General features: G+C 41.1%; 1 protein-coding gene across 3 annotated transcripts in view; it reads left to right on the forward strand.

Moving 5' to 3' along the window:
• Positions 1 to 21,873, forward strand: part of LOC122557199 (ecto-NOX disulfide-thiol exchanger 2) — a 223,516-nt gene that overhangs the window by 204 nt on the left and 201,439 nt on the right. The window lies entirely within an intron of this gene.

The following is a 21,873-nucleotide window of genomic DNA, read 5'->3' on the forward strand; positions in this document are numbered from 1 at the left end:
ACTTTTTTTCTTTATGCAACACATGATGAAATTCCTGTTTTTGATGGTTGAATATATAGGTTTAAATAATGGACCCTGTTTTACAATGCCCCTGGCCTTTCCTCTTGCTTTTCAATCAAGTGTAAAACTATTCGGCTGGTATTGTTCCGACTTTTTACATCGCGTCTGCAGATAGCACCAAGCGCCTCCTGTCGGAAGGTGTTGGTTTTGGAGCCGGATGGTCGCCTGAGTTCTGAATCAGCACACTGTTGTGCCTGTTTGTTTATTATTGTTGTTGTTAGGATTTGAAACTGTAAGTGGAATAAACACGAAAGTGGAATAATCAAATCCCGCAGGGCCGGTTGTATCCGCGGATAGTGTAGAACATAAAGAAAAGCAATTATGCGGATGCTGTAAATCTGAAATGGAAACCGTGCTGGACAGAGCAAGTCTGGCAACAACTGCGGAAAGAGAGTAGTATTGAACGTGAGCCGAAGGAAGCAACGTATGTTGATGTAGTAGGAGTGGGAGGAATCAAGGGGTGAGGGTGGGAGAGATTAACAGACAGAGATATCATATAACAAAAGACACTGTCGGAGCTGTTTCCTACTCTTGTCTGGTACAGGAAAACTTTAACTTCTAGCATCCACCCATCTTTTAATATGGTCCGTCTGACATTCCCTTCGTCGTCGACTCTCTCTTTCTGGAAATTGGCTTTCTACTAATATTCATTGCCCCCCCATCCGCAAACACGCTCGGCTACCTCGAATGCGCTTACGTGCCTTCTGGGAGGACTCCACTCAATATTGCCTGTTTTCTTTTCTGTCATGTCTGATGATGAAACCTTCCGCAACAACATTTCTTCTGATATGTGCACATTTTCTCGACCTCAGCTAGTCTCTCAGCTAGCCAACCAGCCATTGTGGTTCGTGTCATCAACCATATCTGACCTGTTTCCTGCACTACTTCTGTCACCCCTTACCCAGAATTATGATAGATTCGTCTTGTCCTTTTTCCATCCACCAACCACCATACTCAAAGAATTACCGAGTTTTGAGAACATTTGTAGAAGGACTACCTTCTGCCATTTCTACTTCCACCAAATACTACTTCCTCTCTCCTGTCAGTATCCTGAAAGTTTATTCTCTCTGCAGAGTCCACTCAATCATCCCTGACACCTCACTCATCTTACATCTAATTGTATTAGTTTGTAACACATATCCTTTTATCACCTCTATCCCCACTGTCTAAGACCTCTCTCAGTCCTAAGTGAATGAGTAGTTATTTATTGACTTTTGAGAAGATTTGTTGCTCAGATGGAGGTTCTGTATGTAGGTTTGCTCGCTGAGCTGGAAGATTCATTTCCAGACATTTTGTCACCATATTAGGTAACATCTTTGGTGAGCCTCCGAATGAAGCATTGCTGGTGTACATCAAAGACAACTTGGAAATGACTGCCAAACTACTCAGACCTCTTGGCAACATGGTAGCCCACGAACCCACCAACATACTAAAACAGCAGCTAATGAACTTAAAAGACCCTATACAGACAACAAGCAAAACTAATGTCATCTACAAAATACCTTCCAAGAGCTGTAACAAACACTACATTGGACAAACAGGCCAAAACTAGCCAGCAGGATACATGAACACCAACTAGCCACAAAAAGACATGACACACTCTCACTAGTATCCTTGCATACAGATGAGGAAGGACACCACTTTGACTGGGACAACATATCCATCCTAGGACAAGCCAAACAAAGACACGCACGAGAATTCCTAGAAGCATGGCATTACAACCGGAATTGTATCAACAAACATATCGAGTTAGATCCCATCTACCACCCCCTGAGAAAAGAACAGGAAGTGACATCACCACAGGAAAGAACATCACCAACCCAACTTGCCTCTTTTTTTCTGGATAAATATTTTGTTGATTGTAGGGGATTCAGCAATGGTACTAGCATGGATTGTCTGTTATTGGAGGAAGTCATTGCTTGGCATTTGTTGTGTGAATGTTATTTGCCATTTGTTCATGTGCTCTGAACAGGTAGTATGTATCAAGATAACTGTTGGTGACACTAATGCTTTTTGGCACACTATGGATTGAGTCAAATTTTGTTTAAATTGAAGGAAAAAAAAGTATGTGTAAAGTTTAAGAAGCCAAAAGTAGGATTAAAGAGAATCCCAGGACATTCTATATTCACATTAAAAGCAAGAGAATAATGAGGGAGAGGGTAGGACCACTCCAGGTTAAAGGAGAGAACTTGTGCTTGGATGCAGAGGATGTGGGTACGATCCTAAACAAGTGCTTTGTGATGGTATTCACCCAGGAGAAAGACTGGAGGATAGTGAGATTGGTATGGAGCAGGTTAATATGTTGAGGCGTTTTGCGATCTAGAAAGAAATGGTATTGGGACTCTTGTAGAGCATTAAGATGGAATCTACCTCCGCTTATTGAGAGAGGCAAGAGAGGAAATTGCTGGGCCTTGACCAAGATCTTTGTATCCTCACTAGCCACTGGAGAAGTCCTGGAGGCCTGGTGAGTAGCTAATATTGCTTCCCTGTTCAAGAAGGGAAATAGGTATAATCCAAGAATCTAGTCCAGTGACATTCACACTGGTAGTTGAGAAGCTATTGGAGAGAATTAGTGGGATAGGAGTTAAGTGTAATTGAAAAAGTGTGGCCAAGTTAATGACAGTCAGCATGGCTTTGTATGGGCACATCATGTGTCACTAACTTGATGAAAGTTTTTGAGGAGGTGATGCAGTTAATTGAGGGTAGACGATGTTTACATGGACTTTAGTGAGGCTTTCAACAAGGTTGCTCATGGTTGGCTCAACCACAAGATTAAGATGCATGGGATCCTTGGTGACTTGGCCACTTGGATTCAGAATTGGCTGGTCATAGAAGGCAGGGGGTAGTGGTGGAAGGGTGTTTTTTCTGGCTGGAGGTCAGTGACTAGTAGTATTCCACAGGGATCTGTACTTGGATCTCTGCCTTTTGTGATGTATATAAATGACTTTGATGAAAATGTATAGGTAGTTTGTAAGTTTGCAAACAACACAATAATTGGAGTTGTGGATAGTGTAAAAGGTTGTCAAGAGTACAACAGGAAAAAATCAGTTGCAGATATAGTTGGAGAAATGGCAGATGGAGTTTAATCCTTGCAAGTGTGAGGTTCTGCACTTTGAGAGGAAAAATTTAGTTAATGGAAGGCCCTTGAACAGCATTGATGTACAGAGGGATCTTGGATTATGAGATGCATAGATAGGGTTGACAGTCAGAATCTTTTTCCCACAGTTGAAATGTGTAATCCTAGGGGACACGCATTTAAGGTGAGAGGGGGAAAGGACAGGCAACATGTTTTAGTGGTCGGAGTCTGGAACATGCTGCCAGCGATAATGGTGGAGGCAGATATGATAGGGGTGTTTAAGGGGCTTTTAGGTAAGTATGAGTGTGCAAGGACTGGAGGGATATATACCGAGGGCAGGCCGAAGGGATTAGTTTAATTTGGCATCATTTTCAGCACAACATCATAGGCTGAAAGGCCGGTGCTGGTACTGTACTGTACTGTTCTATATTCAATGTTAAAACCAGTGTCTGGAATTAATTATTTGTAAAGGCTGGGATTGTTAGAAACCATTGGACTAACTATTGAGGGTCTCCTAAGGTTTAAATTTACTATGTTGCAAGTACAGAGGTGAAGAGACTGATTTGGTTCAACTGTTTGTCTCCATGTCCTAACAGTAATTAGGAGTGTTGATTAGAGTTTTGGGCACCACATTATCAGAAAACTATGAATGCATTGGAAAGAGTGCAGAAACTATTGTCAAGAATAAGTGTGAGAAATCCAGGAATGAGAAACTTCAGTTATGAGGATAAATTGAAGAAGTTGAGACTAAGCAGATGGGATTGGTTTAGAATGGTATTGTGGTCAGCGCAGACATGGTGTGCCAAAGGGCCAGTTCCTATTCTGTACTGTTCTATGTTCAATTTTCCCTGGAGAGAAGCAGGCAATTTGATTGAGTTTTTCAAAACCATGAGCAGGCTAGATAGAGCAGATAGCAAGAAGCTGTTCCTGATCATAAAAGGAACATGAGCAAGAGGGCATTTGGTTTAAAATTATGTACAAAAGAAACAAGTGTGATGTGGGAAAATACTTTAGGGATGTCAGGCTATGGAATGTATACCCTGATGTGATCGTGGCAAGTTCAATAAGCATTCAAGAGGGCATTGGATGATTACTTCTATATAAATAATGTGCAAGAGTGTGGGGGGAAAAGCAGGAAGTTGGCATTCCATAAAGGTGCTCATTTGAACAGTCAACACAGACATGATGGACTGAATATCCTCTTGCACAGTAACAATTCTAAGATTCTGCGCTGTTAGCATGCCCCCATCACTCTTCTTTGATTCAGGGCTGATCACCTGGCTTGATGGTAATATTAAGGTGGGGGCTATATCAAGCTATAACAGTTTATGGCTGAGTATATTTCTGTTGTTGCTAATGGCCCATAACATCTCATGGATGCTCATTTCATTGCTCACTCTGTTCACAATCTGCCCCATTCAGCATGATGATAATGTCACAGCACATTGCGGAATATATCCTCATTGCGGAATATATCCTCATTGCGGAATATATCCTCATTGCTAGGGCGGGATTCATCTGTACAAGGACTGCAGTGGTCACTCCTACTGATACTGCCTGAACAGATACAACTGCTGCAAATAGATTGGTAATGCTTAGGAATAGGCAATAAATGTTGGCAAAGCCAATGACACTTACTTCCAATGAATAACTTGTTTCAAAAAAGATCATTTGTTGAATATTGCTTCTTGAACAGTTTATTACATGCTATTTTTCACTACGTTTTTCCCTCTTATTGTTTCAGTCTCAATCCAGTGTCTGAGCTATATCCTTTAGGACTCCTCCACATCATCAGTAATGGTGCGACTGAGCGAACTCTTGGTGAAAGATATTAAAGAACCCACTCAGAGTGCCTAGGGGCTACCTCACTAGAAACGGCATGGTGGCTCAGTGGTTAGCACTGCTGCCTCATAGCAGAAGGTATCCAGGCTCGATTCCACCCTCAAGAGAATCTGTATGGAATTTCACATTCTCCCCATGTCTGCATGAGTTTCCTGAGTGCTCCGGTTTTCTCCCACAGTCCAAAGATGTGCAGGATGTGTGCAGTGCCCACGGATAGTGAAGCTTAGGTGAATTAGCCATAGGAAATGAATGGTTGTGGGGATGGAGTGGATCCGAGTGACATGCTGATCGGAGGTCAGTGTGGACTTGACAGGCCAAATGGCCTGCTTCCACTTTGTAGGGATTCTGAGTAGATGGCTCCTGCAGAGAAGTTGATAACTGGGTAGGCTGAAATGATGGGATAAAGTGATAGCAATTCCAACTGTAGTTGCTTCCGTTGTGTCTAAAAAATACAATGGATGTACCCTTCCTGCACAGATTTCTTGTCCAGGTGAGTTGTCCATGTCCCAGTGTAGACAACGTTTTTGCATGGTGTTATTCATTATAATTCTGCACATACCTACTCCAAGATTAGCTTCCCCAAAGAAATGCCATCTGAATTGCCCTACTATTATCTCTTAAAACCAAGTTATTCAGCAATGCAGGGATTTGAATTTTTAATCTGTGCCCCATCAGCAATTCCAAGGGAGACAGCTCTGAGGAGAGCAGGGTGGAGAGGTAAATGATCAGACAAGTAAGAAAATCTTTCTTTATTGTCTGAATTGCTTATTCTGCCTTGCCGTCAAACTGACATTATTCAAGTGAACTTGTAACCTGCTGAAAGCCAAGTGTTGTTTTAAATGCTTTAAAAATCTTATGAGCCAGCCATAGGTAGTTGTCACAACAACAACATCCAGAATACTGAGAGTGGCAAACATATCCCATAGGACTCGTATAACTATCCCAGCAGTATCAGCACTGCTATCCAGCAGCAGTTGCTTCGCAAGAACCTGCTCACCAATGCTCATTTTAGTTTCCACCAGGATTGCTCAGCACCTGACCTCACTACAGTTTTAGTTGAAACAAGGACTAAAGAGCTGAACCCAGGAAATAAGGTGAGAGTGACTGCCCTTGACATCAAGGCCATATTTGATCAAATGTAGTATCAAGGAAAACTGGAGTCAATGGAAATAGGTGAGGGAGGAGAACTCTGCCACTTAGTCATACTTTACATATCTGACACTACCGGTATAACATGACAAGGAGAGAAGTGTACTGTAAAATCTTCACATCCCTGCTTCCAATCTCCTGTGGAGCCTCTGTGTCTGTTATCGAAGGCAATATCTGGTGACGTTTAACACTGTGCATACATAGAAGAAGGGAAATCTGCTTGATACTAAAAAGGTTGGGAACTGATCAAAAGGTCAAGAGCAGCAGATATGCTGGGTACAACATCATCGTCAAGTTTCCTACTTAACTGCTCACCAGCCTGACTTATAGATTGCCATTCTGTTAGTGTCAAACTCTGGAACTATCTCTGATGTCGGTGTATCTACACCAGCACTTCTCAAAATTGGCTGCTTGTGGGTTCTTAGGCAGAGGCAATAAATGTTGGCTCAACCAATGACATTTACTTCCAATGCATAACTTGTTTAAAAAGAAGGATCATTTGTTGAATATTACTTCTTGAACAGTTTATTATATTCTATTTTTCACAGCTATTCAAATGCTCATTCTAGAGTTAGATCTTATTGTGATTGAACAATTTCAAGTGACTGGTCTTTTAAACAAACCAATGACAATTCTATGAAATTAGCATTTACATTCAGTTTCCATAGCCGCATTGTTCACTATGTAATGTGTAACGCATGATCTGATATTCTTCCCATTTAGTAGAGAAGTCTGCTAACATGGTCTCCATTTGACTTGCTGTCGATCTAGAAGGTGTTTGAAATCTTAAGGATTTCCTGAAATATAAAATGGATCTGAAAGCCGTTTTCTGGTTTTGAAATTGATGAATTTCATTATTTTGTCTGCTAGTTAACAGATGTTTGAAGGTGTTGATTATTTCATTTGGAAGAGTATTGTTAGGATTTTCATCCTGTATGCAGTTATTTTGTTTCTTGTGATATTCTTAGCACATGTAAATTGTTAATGTTCTTCTAAAACTGAAAGCTGTTCACGTTCTTGCTGTTTCATTGTGAAGTTCAGTTTTCCTTTATCAGTATGGTCTCTTATGGTGTTAGGTTATTTTCCTGAGGTTTCACACACGAGATGCAATTCACATACACCAACATCTTAGGTGACCCATTTGACCTTCTTCGCAGGCGTGCAAAGTTGAGTCAAAGTGAGACACTGAACAAAGAAAACCCATCCCCTTTTTACAGGTCAGTTGGTCATGCTCACAGATAGTCTGGCCACTCCCTCATAGTCACATGCCACTCAAGACAACCTCCAGTCACTCCTTCACAGTCACATGTTACTCCAGGTACAATGGTAAGATGAGATCTTCCTCTGAGATAATGCTAATGCCCTAATCCTGGGGAATCGTTTATGCAAGCGATTTCCTGACTCATTGTCTTGGGGAATTAATGTAGGTGTGATGTGTCCTAGCTTTGGGATGGCCCTGCAAATAAGTTTGAGCTCCTGCTTCCTCCAACAATGTAGGTGTGAAGGGCCTCTGCATTGGGGATGATCATGCAAGTGAACCTGATTGGCTGTGGATGGCTATGAATGTATGGAAGCGATTAAATGATAGTTTAACTTGATAATAGTAGGGGGAGTAGTAGCAAATGACTGTCTAATTGGAGTGCGAGTCATTTGCATTCCTGTCTGACTGTCATCCCCATCCACTTCAGTGCAGTTTAACTCTTTAATATTAATGTCCAGAGAGAGATTCCAATTTAATCTTTTAACATTACAGTGGAGATCAGTGAAGATGTTTTTTTTCTAAGATAGCTGGAGGCTTTCCAAACTAGCTATCAGGATACATGAACACCAACTAGCCACAAAAGGGCATGACCTTCTCTCAGTAGTGTCCTTACATACGGATGAGGAAGGACACTACTTCAACTGGGACAAGCCAAACAAAGACATGCACGAGAATTCCTAGAAGCATAGCATTCCAACCAGAACAGTATCAACAAACATATCGAGTTAGACCCCCATCTACCACCCCCTGAGAAAAGGAACAGGACGTGACTTCACCACAGGAAATAACATCACCGCAGGAAATGGCATCACCAACCCAAAGAAACCCAAACATATAAATGGAAAGCAGGAATTTTCAGCAGAGCTTCTTCATCTGAGGCCCACTGAAGATGTTACCCAGTAGGGTGACGAAATGTCTGGAAATGAACCTTCAAGCTCAATGAGCAAACCTACATCTGGAATTCCAGGAAATTGACCCAGTGACAGTGAAGGAACATTGATATATTTCCAAGTCAGGATAATGAGTGGCTTGGAGGGGAACTTGCAGCTGGTGATGTTCCCATGTATCTGCTACCCTTGTCCTTCTCGGTGGAAGTAGTCGAGTTTGGAAGGGGCTGCTGGAAGATCTTTGGTGAATTTCCGCATTCTATCTTCAAGATCGTACATATTGCTGCTACTCTGCTTGAAAGAGTCAATTTTTGTTTTGAGAATGCTATGCCTGTCAAGTGAACTGCTCTGTCCTGGATGTTGTCTGTAATGATTGTAACAAGGTCAGCTAGGTGAACCTCATAGAATGAGTTCTCTGATTGGAACTATTAATCTGATTTAATCAGAAAACCCTAGTGACAGATTAAAAACAGGAGTTTCAGACATCGTGTTCACTCTTGAGAGCTGGCTGTGAAGAAGCCATACCAGTATCAAGTCCTATGCATGTGGAAATAAAGGGTGACTTGATGACAAGATACTGGCCTCTGTGGAATTATTTCAGTGGCAATGAGAGAAAATAAAATATGCACCTGAAGAAATTCGCTCACATCAGTCGTCTTTGAGTTGGGATGTGCATTTCTGGTAGCATGATATTATTTGGAAAGCTTTGACCTGCTGTCAAAGATTTGGCCCAGGACATGGAAAGAATTGCATTATCATTTGCCCAGAAAAAATATTGAGGCAGATGAAAAGGAATGAGTAATTTTCCTGACAGCTTGTGAACCTGCAGCTTTTTTGGTTTTTCGCAGATCTGGAAATTAAACTAAGCTTTGAACTTTCTAATCGGTCTCATGACCCCTGCAGGTTTTCTGATTATATTGGCTCAAATTGGAAGATGCCAAAAGCATAAGCAGGACACTCGAGTTATAGAATTTGAACTGTTCAGTATGAAAACAGACCCTCTGGTCTAACTCATCCATGCAGATCAGATATCCTGAATCCTAGTACAAACATACAAATAAAACGTATCAAAAATGACTGGTAGTTAAATCAATAAGAAAAGATATTTTAAGCAGCCAAGTTAGACAGTCAAAAAGATGTAATAACTAATGGACAAACATTACCTATTTTTGGAATTACGGACTGTCAAAATATTTGTATATTTAAAAAAAACTGAAGGAAAGAATTCAGAAGTGTTTTGAAAGGGAAGTGCACTAAAAATTAATTGATAAATATAAATAAATATGAAAAGGAGACTAATTAAACAGAGGAATGTGACAAAATTGATAAATTGAAATCCAAGTAGTTTCTACTCTAGAATATTAAGGAATGCAAATATTTAAGCAACAGAGACATGAACTGCTATCTTCCAAGAGACATGGAATGGAGAATGTTGCACTTGGCCAATGTTGTACTTCTTAAAAAATACAAAGGTATAAGCTGGGCAATTTAAGACTGATTAGGCTCACTTCACTAAGAAAACATCAAACCAATTGCACCTTCCATTTTTCGATTAAATTCAAAAGTGACTTTTTTTGTTTATAAGTTCAGAAAAATACTTCAATAGGAGTTGATTCTTAGAAATCTCGATTCCACTGTGGATAGGAAATTTACACCTTCTAAGTGCATCACTGTCTCATGAACATTTATGCAAGTTTGTTAAATTAGGAAGTTCTTGATATTTATGAACAAAAAAACCCCATTCTGAAATGACAATTTTAACCCTTGCCATTACCACTTTTAAAGAACTTACTGCATTCCATTGCTTCTGTGCATTTTCCAAAGTTGATATGACTTGGCAGGTAAGCATCGGTCAGCTGGTGTGTACATTTTCACCTTTTAACAAGAGGACACATGATTCATTCCTTTCAGTATAAGATGTCAGAAATAAGAGGATAAATTAAATTCAGCCATATCATTTCCAGGTTGTAAGCCGGAATAGACTTTCCTTAGATTTTTACTCTGTATTTGGGACCCAAATATTAGGAATCATGGGTGGTGGAACTTGATCTGCATCTCCAAGGTTTGCGAGGACAATCCAAAATTGATCCACTGTCTAGCAATTCTATTAAAACACTGATTCAAAAATGTCCATCTTTACCCAAACTCATGATGATAAGATATTTCTATGAACTTTATTCTCTTCGGGAGCCTGTTAAACTGTCTCCTCTTCACTGAAGGCCAGTAAGGGAAATTGTTGTTTCTCTACTCTAGCAAACCCTTCATAACTGAGAAAATAATGGCCTTTTGTTTTCTAAACTAAAAGCATACATCTCTGACTGACTATGGCTAAAATCCCAAAATGGTGTCTTGCATTGACAGGTCAATGATTGGCCTGAAGCATGACATCTTTCGGTTTTCAAAACATTTACCAGCATATTTTTATTTTATTTTATTTTATTTTATGTGCAGTATACTCGCAACATCCTTTTCACCAGGTTTTACACAGTTACTTTCAAGCAATCACAATTTTCAACAACTTGGAGATAGTAAGGGCTGCAGATGCTGGAAAGTCAGAGTCGATAAAATGTGGAGCTGGAAAAAGCACAGCAGATCAAGCAGTATCAGAAGAACAGGAGAGTCGACATTTCAGACAGGACCGTTCTTCTGGACTTGGTGGGGGGGGGGGGGGTGGGAAGGAAGGGGGCTGAAAAATAAATGGAGGTGGGGGCAGTCCTCACTACCTCTCAAGCTGCTGAAAAACCATACTGTGAAGCCTATGTCAAGAATGTCCACCTTGAAGAATTTTTCCTCCTCTCTCCACAAAGATCTCAATGGGTCTCTCTCTCTCACTGCAATCCCCTGGTCATCTCCTCTGCCCTGAAACTCTTTAGCCACATCCTGAAACAATCCTTCCATGACAGTCACATCTCCTTCCTCAGCACTTGTCTACGTAGTCACTTCACCCTTCTCACTGACCAACCTCACCTACCTTCCCTGAGCTCTACCTCCTTCCTCCATTTATTTCAAATCCTCCGCCCCCCCCCCCCCAACCAACCCCAGTCCCGATGAATGATCCAGCTCAAAATGTCAACTCTTCTGATGTTACTTCATCTGCTGTGGTTTTTTTCCATATCCACGTTTTATCAACTTGTCTCATTGGCTTATAAATTCAGCTAGGCATTATTGTCAAAAGTGATTAAAATTGTAGGAAATTGGAGATGATATCATTAATGCGATTATTTTTATTTCTGAGGTATGTTTCTGAAATATTGCGAAGCTAACTTCAAATAATTTGACTCTGTTGGAAAATATATTTTATAACATAAATGTTGTGCCCAACAGCCAGAAATAAACACATATCTTGAGAAGAGACAACAACTGAAGCAGTTAGCAGAAAATTTCAAAAGGTTTAGATGGAGAGAAATTTTCTGACTCAGTATGTGGATGTACCTACTAGAGAAGGTGCAAAATTTGACCTACTCCTGGGAAACCAGGCAGGGAAGGTGACTGTGGTCTCAGTGGGGGAGAACTTTGGGGCCAGCAACCAAAGTTCTATTAGTTTTAAAATAGTGTTGGAAAAGGTTCGACCGGATCTAAAAGTTGACGTTCTAAATTGGAGGAAGGCTAGTTTTGACATTATTAGGCAAAAACATTCAAAAGCTGATTGGGGACAGATGTTCGCAGGTAAAGGGACAGCTGGAAAGTGGGAAGCCTTCAGAAATGAGATAACAAGAGTCCTGTTAGGAAAAGCTGTTATGTGTAAGGAATGCTGGATGGAGAAACTGATGGTTTGGTTAAGGAAAAGAAGGAATCATATGTCAGGTATACCCAGGATAGGTCAAGTGAATCCATGGAGTATAAAGGCAGGAGTATAGTTAAGAGGGAAGTCAGAAGGGCAAAAAGGGGACATGAGATAGCTTTGGTAAATAAGATTAAGGAGAATCCAAAGGGTTTTTACAAATACATGAAGGATAAAAGGGTACCTATGGGGAGAATAGAGCCCCTCAAAGATCAGCAAGGCGGCCTTTGGTTGGAGCCACAGTCTTAAGTTCTTTTTCCAGCGTTTCTTACACACTTGATGCAACTGCAACACACCAACTTCTGTGAACAAACAAATTTATTAAGCACAGTACAGTATAAACTTTGGAGAAACTGAACACTCCTCGCCATGCTTGTGAGGCATGTTCAGGGCTCTCTGGAGGAACTTCTAACACACACCTTGCAGGGCTTAGAGTCGTGGCAAAAGCTCTCTCTGAACAAAGGAAACAGTTCTTCCTTTACACACAATCTTTACATCACAGTTAGTAATGCGCACAAGACAACCCCCAGTCACTCCCTCACAGTCCCATATCACTCAAGATGCAGTGCAGTAACTACCTCACCTCGAGAAACAATGTAATGCTAATCATTCCTAAATGGTCAAATATGTTGCAAATCATTTTGTTTTGTAAAGACAGGGGAGTAGTCAAATTCCAACTGTAATGTTGTTCTTGATCCCTGAATAGGGGATGAAAATGTAAATCGTCCCTGAATGGCAAGGAAATGGCCATGTAAACCTACAACATACCACCTATAAGACAAAGACATGCCACCCTATGCCTGGGGGCATTCAATTTCTTGCAGGTCAGTGGAACAAATTAATAATCACAGCAGGAAATGGGGGAGATACTAAATGAGTTTTTTGCATCAATATTTACTGTAGAGAAGGACATGGAAGATATAGAATGTAGAGAAATAGATGGTAACATCTTGAAAAATGTCCCTATTACAATGGAGAAAGTGCTGGATGTCTTGAAACGCATAAAACTAGATAAATCCCCAGGACCTGATCAGGTATACCCTAGAACTCTGTGGGAAGCTAGGGAAGTGATTGCTGGGTTCCTTGCTGAGATATTTGGATCGTCAATCGTCACAATTGAGGTTCAAAGTTTGTGCGAAGATTTGTAGCTCGGGTGCTCGTTGCTGTGGTTCTGTTCGCCGAGCTGGAAGTTTTTGTTGCAAACGTTTCGTCCCCTGGCTAGGCGACATCATCAGTGCTTGGGAGCCTCCTGCGAAGCGCTTCTTTGATGTTTCCTCCGGTGTTTATAGTGGTCTGTCCCTGCCGCTTCCGGTTGTCAGTTTCAGCTGTCCGCTGTAGTGGTTGGTATATTGGGTCCAGGTCGATGTGTTTGTTGATGGAGTTTGTGGATGAATGCCATGCCACTAGGAATTCTCTGGCTGTTCTCTGTCTGGCTTGCCCTATGATAGTAGTGTTGTCCCAGTCGAATTAATGTTGCTTGTTGTCTGTGTGTGTGGCTACTAAGGATAGCTAGTCGTGTCGTTTCGTGGCTAGTTGATGTTCATGTATGCGGATTGTTAGCTGTCTTCCTGTTTGTCCTATATAGTGTTTAGTGCAGTCCTTGCATGGTATTTTGTACACTACATTCGTCTTGCTCATGTTGGGTATCGGGTCCTTCGTTCTGGTGAGTTGTTGTCTGAGCGTGGCTGTTGGTTTGTGTGCCGTTATGAGTCCTAGGGGTCGCAGTAGTCTGGCTGTCAGTTCCGAGATGCTCCTGATGTATGGTACAATTGAGGTGCCAGAAAACAGGAGGTTGCTAACGTGGTGCCACTGTTTCAGAAAGGTGGTAAGGACAAGCCAGGAACTGTAAACTGGTGAGGCTGACGTTGGTGGTGAGCAAGAAGTTGGAGGGAACCCAGAGCGACAGGATCAACATGTATTTTGAAAGGCAAGGACTGATTAGAGATAGTCAGCATGGTTTTGTGCATGGAAAGCATGTCTCATGAACATGATTGAGTTTTTAGAAGAAGTAGCAGAGAGGATTGATGAGGACAGAGCAATAGACGTGATCTATATGGACTTCAATAAGGTGTATGACAAGGTTCTCCATGGGAGACTGGTTAGCAAGGTTAGATCGCATGGTATACAGGGTGAACTAGCCATTTGGCTCAAAGGTAGACGACAGAGGTTGGTGGTGAAGGGTTGTTAGACTGGAGGCCTGTGATCAGTGGAGTGCCACAAAGATCAGTGCTGGGTCCACTACTTTTCATCATTTATGTAAATGATTTGGATGTGAGCATTAGAGGTATAGTTGGTTTGCAGAGTACACAAAATTGGAGGTGTATTGGACAGCAAAGAAGGTTACCTCAGATCACAACGGGATCTTGAACAGCTGGGCTAATGGGCTGAGAAGTGGCAGATGGAGTTTAATTTAGATTGGGGGCGGCACTGTGTCTCAGTGGTTAGCACTGCTGCCTTACACCAGGGACCCTGGTTCAATTCCAGCCTCGGGTGACCGTCTGTGTGGAGTTTGCGCATTCTCCCCGTGTCTGCGTGGGTTTCCTCCGGGTGCTCTGGTTTCCTCCCACAGTCCAAAAATGTGCAGGTCAGGTGAATTGGTCGTGCTAAATTGCCCATAGGGTTAGGTGCATTAGTCAGAGGGAAACTTGCAGTCTCTTTTTCTTCCCCCCTCCCCCCCCCCAATCAGTCTCATTTGGCAACTCTGTAATTTTGCCATCCTTCCATTGTCATCTTTTCCCTTAAGGCTCTCTCAGTCTGAAATGTTGACTCAATTTTCTCAACTTTCTAAATGCTGCTAGATGTGCTGAGTTTCTCCAGCAATTTCTGTTTTGGTTTCACATTTCCAGCATCTGCTGTACTTTGCTTTTTGTTCAGCATTAAAAGTGTATTAGATATTTGCATAATTATAAAGTTGAAGAAAAGCAATTTAGGTAATGGCAACTTGAAACACTCAAACCATTCAGCACAAAACATCCCACTTGGTTTGCACCCCATCCACCACCATCAACATTCACTCCCTTCAGCTGAGCTACAGTGAGCTACAGTGGCAATAAAGTGTGCCATTTATAAGTTGCACTACAGTAATATCAGGCTTTACTTGTCGCATCTTACAAACACACAACACAATATTCAGAAGGATTTTTGCTGGTCTTGTACCACTTACAACACAATTTCAGGAGGCCAGAGAAGTGGATAATTGAGAGTACTCATCGGGGTTGCATCCAATTATTAGCAGGCAAGTGAACACATGAGAGTCCAAAAATGTTCACATTGTCAAAGTCGCTGCTTTCATGTGCTTCAACCTGCAATTCCTAGCTATAAATCTATGTTAGTGTTGCTTTTATTCTAAGCTCAGTGATCAATTAATTTAATTTGAACAGATGCACCAAAATGTGGAATCCTGACAGGGCATCCTATTGAATTTGTGCTTTTAAAATAGGTATTGTCTAGCTTGAGTGTTGACCAGAAGGGAGGAAAGGTTTATAATAACTGACAGCTTTGTTGCTTTTCGTAAAAAATCTATACTTTCGGTCATCTGTCTGAGAAAATTGAGTGGATATTATGTATTAGGAAATGGGGCAGATATAATGTATGTATAGTGTGGGAGATGAGCTGATTTAAAGTCATAGGATCATACAGTACAGGAAAGGCCATTTGGTCTGTCAAGTTTGTGTGGTCACAGACAGCTACTACCTATACTCGTCCCATTTTCCTAAACCGGGCCCATAGCTTTCCGTGTTATGAGCCTGCAAATTTTAATTATAATTAAGTATTTAAAGGTTGTGAGATTTCCTGTTTCAGCCGATCCAACCACTACCCCCCCCCCAAAAAAAAACAAGGCAATCATTTCCAGATCCCCACTACCGTCTGGATATGAGAGCTTTTCCCCTCTAAACCTCCTGCATTTCATTTAAAAATTATGTCCCCTTGTTATTGACACCTCAATGAAGGGGAACAGCTGCTTTCTATTCAGCCTTTCCATACCCAAATATTCCAGGCCCTGGAGGGAGAGAGAACAATCGCCCATGTGCTCAGGGACATGGGTTCTCTGTCTTCTCTGTAAAAGCAGTTTCTTGATGAATTATATAGTGGTTTTACAGGAAGGAGCTTCCAGATAAGGCAGCATACATATTGATTTGGTGACTGTTACCGTTACAATCAGTGAGCATGAACAGTAATGATTAAACCACCTGCTGTTTCACAATGAATGTTCTTAACCTTAACTCACTTCACATAACAAATACTTTTCACCTTGTTAAACTGACCTTGCTAAACTTACATTTTGAATGCTTCTAATATTGTGAAATGGATCGACATAATGAATGCTTTTCCACCTTGTTAACCCATTACCTTTGCCTCCAGCACCCCATTGTTAACTGCAAGTTCTTATCTGATGAGTCCTGCTCAGCTGAACTTCTTGTTTCACAAAACTCAAAACCTCACTCTTTCCCTGCCTGCTTATATCCTATTCACATTCTCACCAGCATCATCCTGGTGAATTTCCTTTGCACTCCTTTTAGCGCAATCACATCCTTCCTATAGTGTGGTGACCAGTATTACACATAGCACTCCAGTGATCCAAGCAAAGTTCTGTACAGTTCCAACATGACCTTGCTGTTCTTTTTATCTGTATTGAACAGCACTGCTGCTTCACAGTGCCAGGGACCTGGATTCAATTCCCACCTCGGGCGACTGGAACAGCCATAGTGTTAAGGGTTTAGATAGAAAGGAATTTAAGTGTATGTACAAGAAAATTTTCTGATTCAGTATGTGGATGTACCTATGAGAGAAGGTGCAAAACTTCACCTACTCTTGGGTAAGAAGGCAAGGCAGATGGTCCTTTATTGGTCAGACTATTGAGTACAGAAATTGGGAGGTCAGCATGGACAAATTGGACTGAAGGGTCTGTTTCCGTGTTGTAGGCCTCTATGACTGAGGTGTCAGTGGGGGAGCATTTTGGGGCCAGCAACCATAATTCTATTCGTTTTAAAATAGTGATGGTAAAGGATAGACCAGATTTAAAGGCTGAAGTTCTAGATTTGACAAAGGCCAATTTTGACGGTAGTAGGCAAGAACTTTCAAAAGCTGATTAGGGGCAAATGTTCGCAGGAAAAGGAAAATGGGAAGCCTTCAGAAATGAGATAACAAGAGTCCAGAGAAAGTATATTCCTAATTGGGTGAAAGGAATGGCTGGTAGGTATAGGGAATGGTGGATGACGAAAGCAATTGAAGGTTTGGTTAAGGAAGCATATGTTAGGTATAGACAGGATAGATCGAGTGAGTCCTTAGAAGAGTATAAAGGAAGTAGGAGTACACTTGAGGGAAATTAGGAGGGCAAAAAGGAGACATGAGATAGCTTTGGCAAATAGAGTTCAGGAGAATCCATAAAGGACAAAAGAGTAACTAGGGAAGAGACTAGGGCCACTCAAAGATCAGCAAGGCGGACTTTGTGTGGAGCCACAGGAAATGGGGAGATACTAAACAAGTATTTTATATTAGTATTTACTGTGGAAAAGGACATGGAAGATATAGAATGTAGTGAAATAGATGGTGACATATTACAGAGGAAGAAGTGATGGATGTCTTGAAACGCATAAAAGTGGATAATTCCTCAAGACCTGATCAGTTGTACCCTAGGGAAGTGATTGCTGGGACTCTGACTGAAATATTTGTATCATCAATAGGCACAGGTGAGGTGCCAGATGACGGGAGGTTGGCTAACTTGGTGCCACTGTTTAAGAAGAATGGTAAGGACAAGCCAGGGAACTATAGACCAGTGAGCCTGACGTCGGAGGTGGACAAGTTGTTGGAGAAAATCCTGAGGGACAGGATGTACATGTATTTGGAAAGGCAAGGACTGATTAGGGATAGTCAACATGGTTTTGTACAGTGAAAACATGTCTCTCAAACTTGATTGAGTTTTTTGAAGAAGCAACAAAGAGGACTGATGAGGGCAGAGCGGTAGCTGTGATGTATGTGGACTTCAATAAGGTGTTCGACAAAGTTCCCCATGGGAGACTGGTTGGCAAGGTTAGATCTCACAGAATACAGGGAGAACTAGCCATTTGGATAGAGAACTGGCTCAAAGGTAGAAGACAGAGGGTAGTGGTGGAGGGTAGTTTTTCAGATTGGAGGCCTATGACCAGTGGAGTGCCACAAAGATCAGTGCTGGGTCCACTACTTTTCATTTATATAAATGATTTGGATGTGAGCATAACAGGTATAGTTAGTAAGTTTGCACATGACACCAAAATTGGAGGTATACTGGACAGCAAAGAAGGTTACCTCAGATTACAATGGGATCTTGATCAGATGGGCCAATGGGCTGAGAAGTGGCAGATGGAGTTTATTTTAGGTAAATGCGAGGTGCTGCATTTTGGGAAAGCAAATCTTAACAGGACTTAGACACTTAATGGTAATGTCCTAGGGAGTGTTGCTGAACAAAGAGACCTTAGGGTGCAGGTTCATAGCTCCTTGAAAGTGGAGTCGCTGGTAGATAGGATAGTGAATAAGGCGTTTAGTGTGTGCTTTCCTTGGTCAGAGTATTGAGTACAGAAGTTGGGAGGTCATGTTGCAGATACAGGACTTTGGTTAGGCCGCTGTTGGAATATTGCATGCAATTCTGGTCTCCTTCCTATTGGAAAGATGTTGTGAAACTTGAAAGGGTTCAGAAAAGATGTACAAGGATGTTGCCAGGGTTGGAGGATTTGAGGAGAGGCTGAACAGACTGGGGCTGTTTTCCCTGGAGCTGAGGAGTGACCTTTATAGAGGTTTACAAAATTATGAAGGACACGGACAGGATAAATAGACAAAGTCTCTTCCCTGGGGTGGGGGAGTCCAGAACTAGAGGGCATAGGTTTAAGGTGAGAGGGGAAAGATATAAAAGAGACCTAAGGGGCAACCTTTTTACACAGAGGGTGGTACGTGTATGGAATGAGCTGCCAGAGGTGGTGTTGGAGGCTGGTACAATTGCAACATTTAAGAGGCATTTGGATGGGTATATGAATAGGAAGGATTTGGAGGGATATGGGCCGGGTGCTGGCAGGTGGGACTAGATTGGGTTGGGATATCTGGTCGGCATGGACAAGTTGGACTGAAGGGTCTATTTCCGTGGTGTACATCTCTGTCTGTTTGGAGTTTGCACATTCTCACTGTGTCTACGCAGTGTTCCTCTGGGTGCTCCGGTTTCCTCCCACAATCCAAAGATGTGCAGGTTTGGTGATTTGGACATGCTAAATTGCTCATAGTGTTAGGTGCATTAGTCAGGGGTAAATATAGGATAGGGGAATGGGTCTGGGTGGGTTACTTTTCGGTTGGTCGGTTTGGACTTGTTGGGCTAAATGGTCTGTTTCCATACTGTAGGGAATCTAATCTAATAACGGATAATATAAGCAAGCCCGGTTTACAACCTGAACTACCCTCTTAACCTGTCCTGCCAACATCAGGGATCTGTGCACCAGAATTTCAAGGTACTGCTGAGCTTCCTAGTGTCTTGACATTTATTGAATACCCTTGTCTTGTTTCTTTTTCCAAACTGCATCACTTCGCTTTTATCAAAATTAAATTGCAACTGCCCTGATTGGTCAATCTGTCACTGTTTGTTTTCTCCTGTAAGCAACCACCTGCTGATCATTCATTCGTTCATTCTTTTATCTGCAAACTTACTTATCATCTTCCCCAGCCTGCCATCACTGCACAACATTCTGATCTCCAACATTTAGAACGAACACAAACTATAACAGACTTAGTACAGATCTCTGTAGTATGTCACTGCACATGGGGCTCTAGGATCACAGTTTTCTAAAACCACCCTCTTTTCCTGTTACTAACCCAATTTTGGACCCAACTCGCTGTTTGAGTCCCATGAGCTTTTCCTTTCTTTATCAGTTTCCCATGTGGAATCTTGTCAAAGGCTTTGCCGAAATCAATATCGACTAAATCTATACCTAAACTATATCAACTGTTCTATCCTCATCCAAATGGTTGGTCTTCTCCTTGAGAAATTCGACTAGATTTGTTAGACCATGACCTCCCTTTCACAAAGCTATGTTGACTATCCATGATCAAACCTTGCCTCTAGATAGGGATTACTTTTGTCCTTGTTTATTTTCTCCAATTGTTACTTTAGCACTGATGTTAGATTCAATTTGTGCCCCCCCTTTTGGAAACAATTGTAGGAGATTTCTTTATCAAAATTAACTCAAACATTTTATTTACAGATTACAAATTGAAAGAATTGATAATATATATGCATACAAGCATTGGTATTTGGGCTATCTATTTTACTAAAGAACATTTGAGACCCCTAGTTGAAGATGGCATCATCAGAACAAATGCAACAAAGACTGAGAAACTTGGTGAATGGAATAGAATCCTTACAGGAAGCTATAGTCATGGTGACAATGTGAGTCGGTAGTTTTGTAATGGATATCGATGGCCAGTCTATCCCCAGAAATAGAAACAGGTGTCCAGGAAGTGAGCAGTCAGAAATGAGCCATGTGGAAGTGGGAGCAGAAAATTGAAAGCAAAATTGATCTTTTTATCAATTCCAGACGAGAGGGAAGCATTGCCAATTATGTCATCGACACAAGGGAGAAAGAGTTATGGGAGGGACTTGAGTAGGATTGGAACAAGGAATGTTCCACCTATGCCACAGAGGCAGCAAAATTGGGTTCCTTGTGGGTACTCATCACTGCACCTTTGATAGTGACATAACTAGATATATTTGCATCATTCAATAAAAGTTGGTGATGTGAAAAATGAGCCCTGAAAATGGAAAAGTAACTCCTGAAAAAACAAGTAGCAGCTCTTGGGAATATCTTACAAAAATGTTTTAAACACCTTTGACCCTGGTACTGTATTTAAATTTAGATGACGTACTACTGTTCAGATTCTCTTTGATTATGGAAAATTAATTTTCTGCGATTTGGCTTGAATTGTTAATAAGCTGGAAACCTTAATTTTAGGTATTACCTGTATTTAACGTTTAATTTAATGCCCTTACCAATCATTTATATTTTCTTTTTTTTGGTTTCATTTAAGACACAAATGGCAAAAGCAATTACAAGTCGAATCAACATGCCATTGTAATCCTTTATTGCAGGACCTGAAGTAACATGCTCTGCTTAGAGCAATTTTAGTTGAGATGTTTTGACCATTGTTGGTTTTAAATGGTTTAAGGACCCAAGGCAAAAGACAATTGACTAGATAGTAGCAAAGACATTTATGTTTAACTAATTTGCAAAGAAGCAGGTCTAAGATAATGGGAACACTTTTTCAAACTTAGTCTTCTTTGTGTTTGCTGACATCCATCAGATTCCAGTTAATTATCTGGATAAAATGGAACAATTCTCTCACATTACAAAGTATTCCAGTTTAATTGCAATCTATGACTTTGCTTTCGGCAGGTCAGCCTTGACAGCTGGGTTTGTAGTGCCTATGCTGTAGTTGTCCCAGCTTCCTTCCTCTTGACCTCGATCTTTTCTAATTGTTATACTTATGTGCATGCAGATTAAAAAAAAAATATCTTTTTATCTTCTACGCATATGCACTACCCACAGCACTGCAATTCATACCATTGGTCATTGAAGGTTCTGTGGATAGATTTTTGGTTAATGTATTTTCTTTAGGCTAAACAAATGAATGTAAATCTTCAAGTCAACTCCACAACAGAACTTTTGTGCAACATGTTCCAGTTTCTAGTGCATAATTTTGTTGCAATCCTGCAAACATATAATTTAAAAAATGGAATTAATGAATACCTTATTTGTTGCATAGATAATTTTAGGTTCTCAACAAACATTTCAAATGAGCTGGA

The sequence above is a fragment of the Chiloscyllium plagiosum genome, unplaced genomic scaffold (assembly GCF_037043375.1).
Source record: "Chiloscyllium plagiosum isolate Xiang-an unplaced genomic scaffold, Cpla_swu_hap1 HiC_scaffold_11, whole genome shotgun sequence".
Lineage (NCBI taxonomy): Eukaryota > Metazoa > Chordata > Chondrichthyes > Orectolobiformes > Hemiscylliidae > Chiloscyllium > Chiloscyllium plagiosum.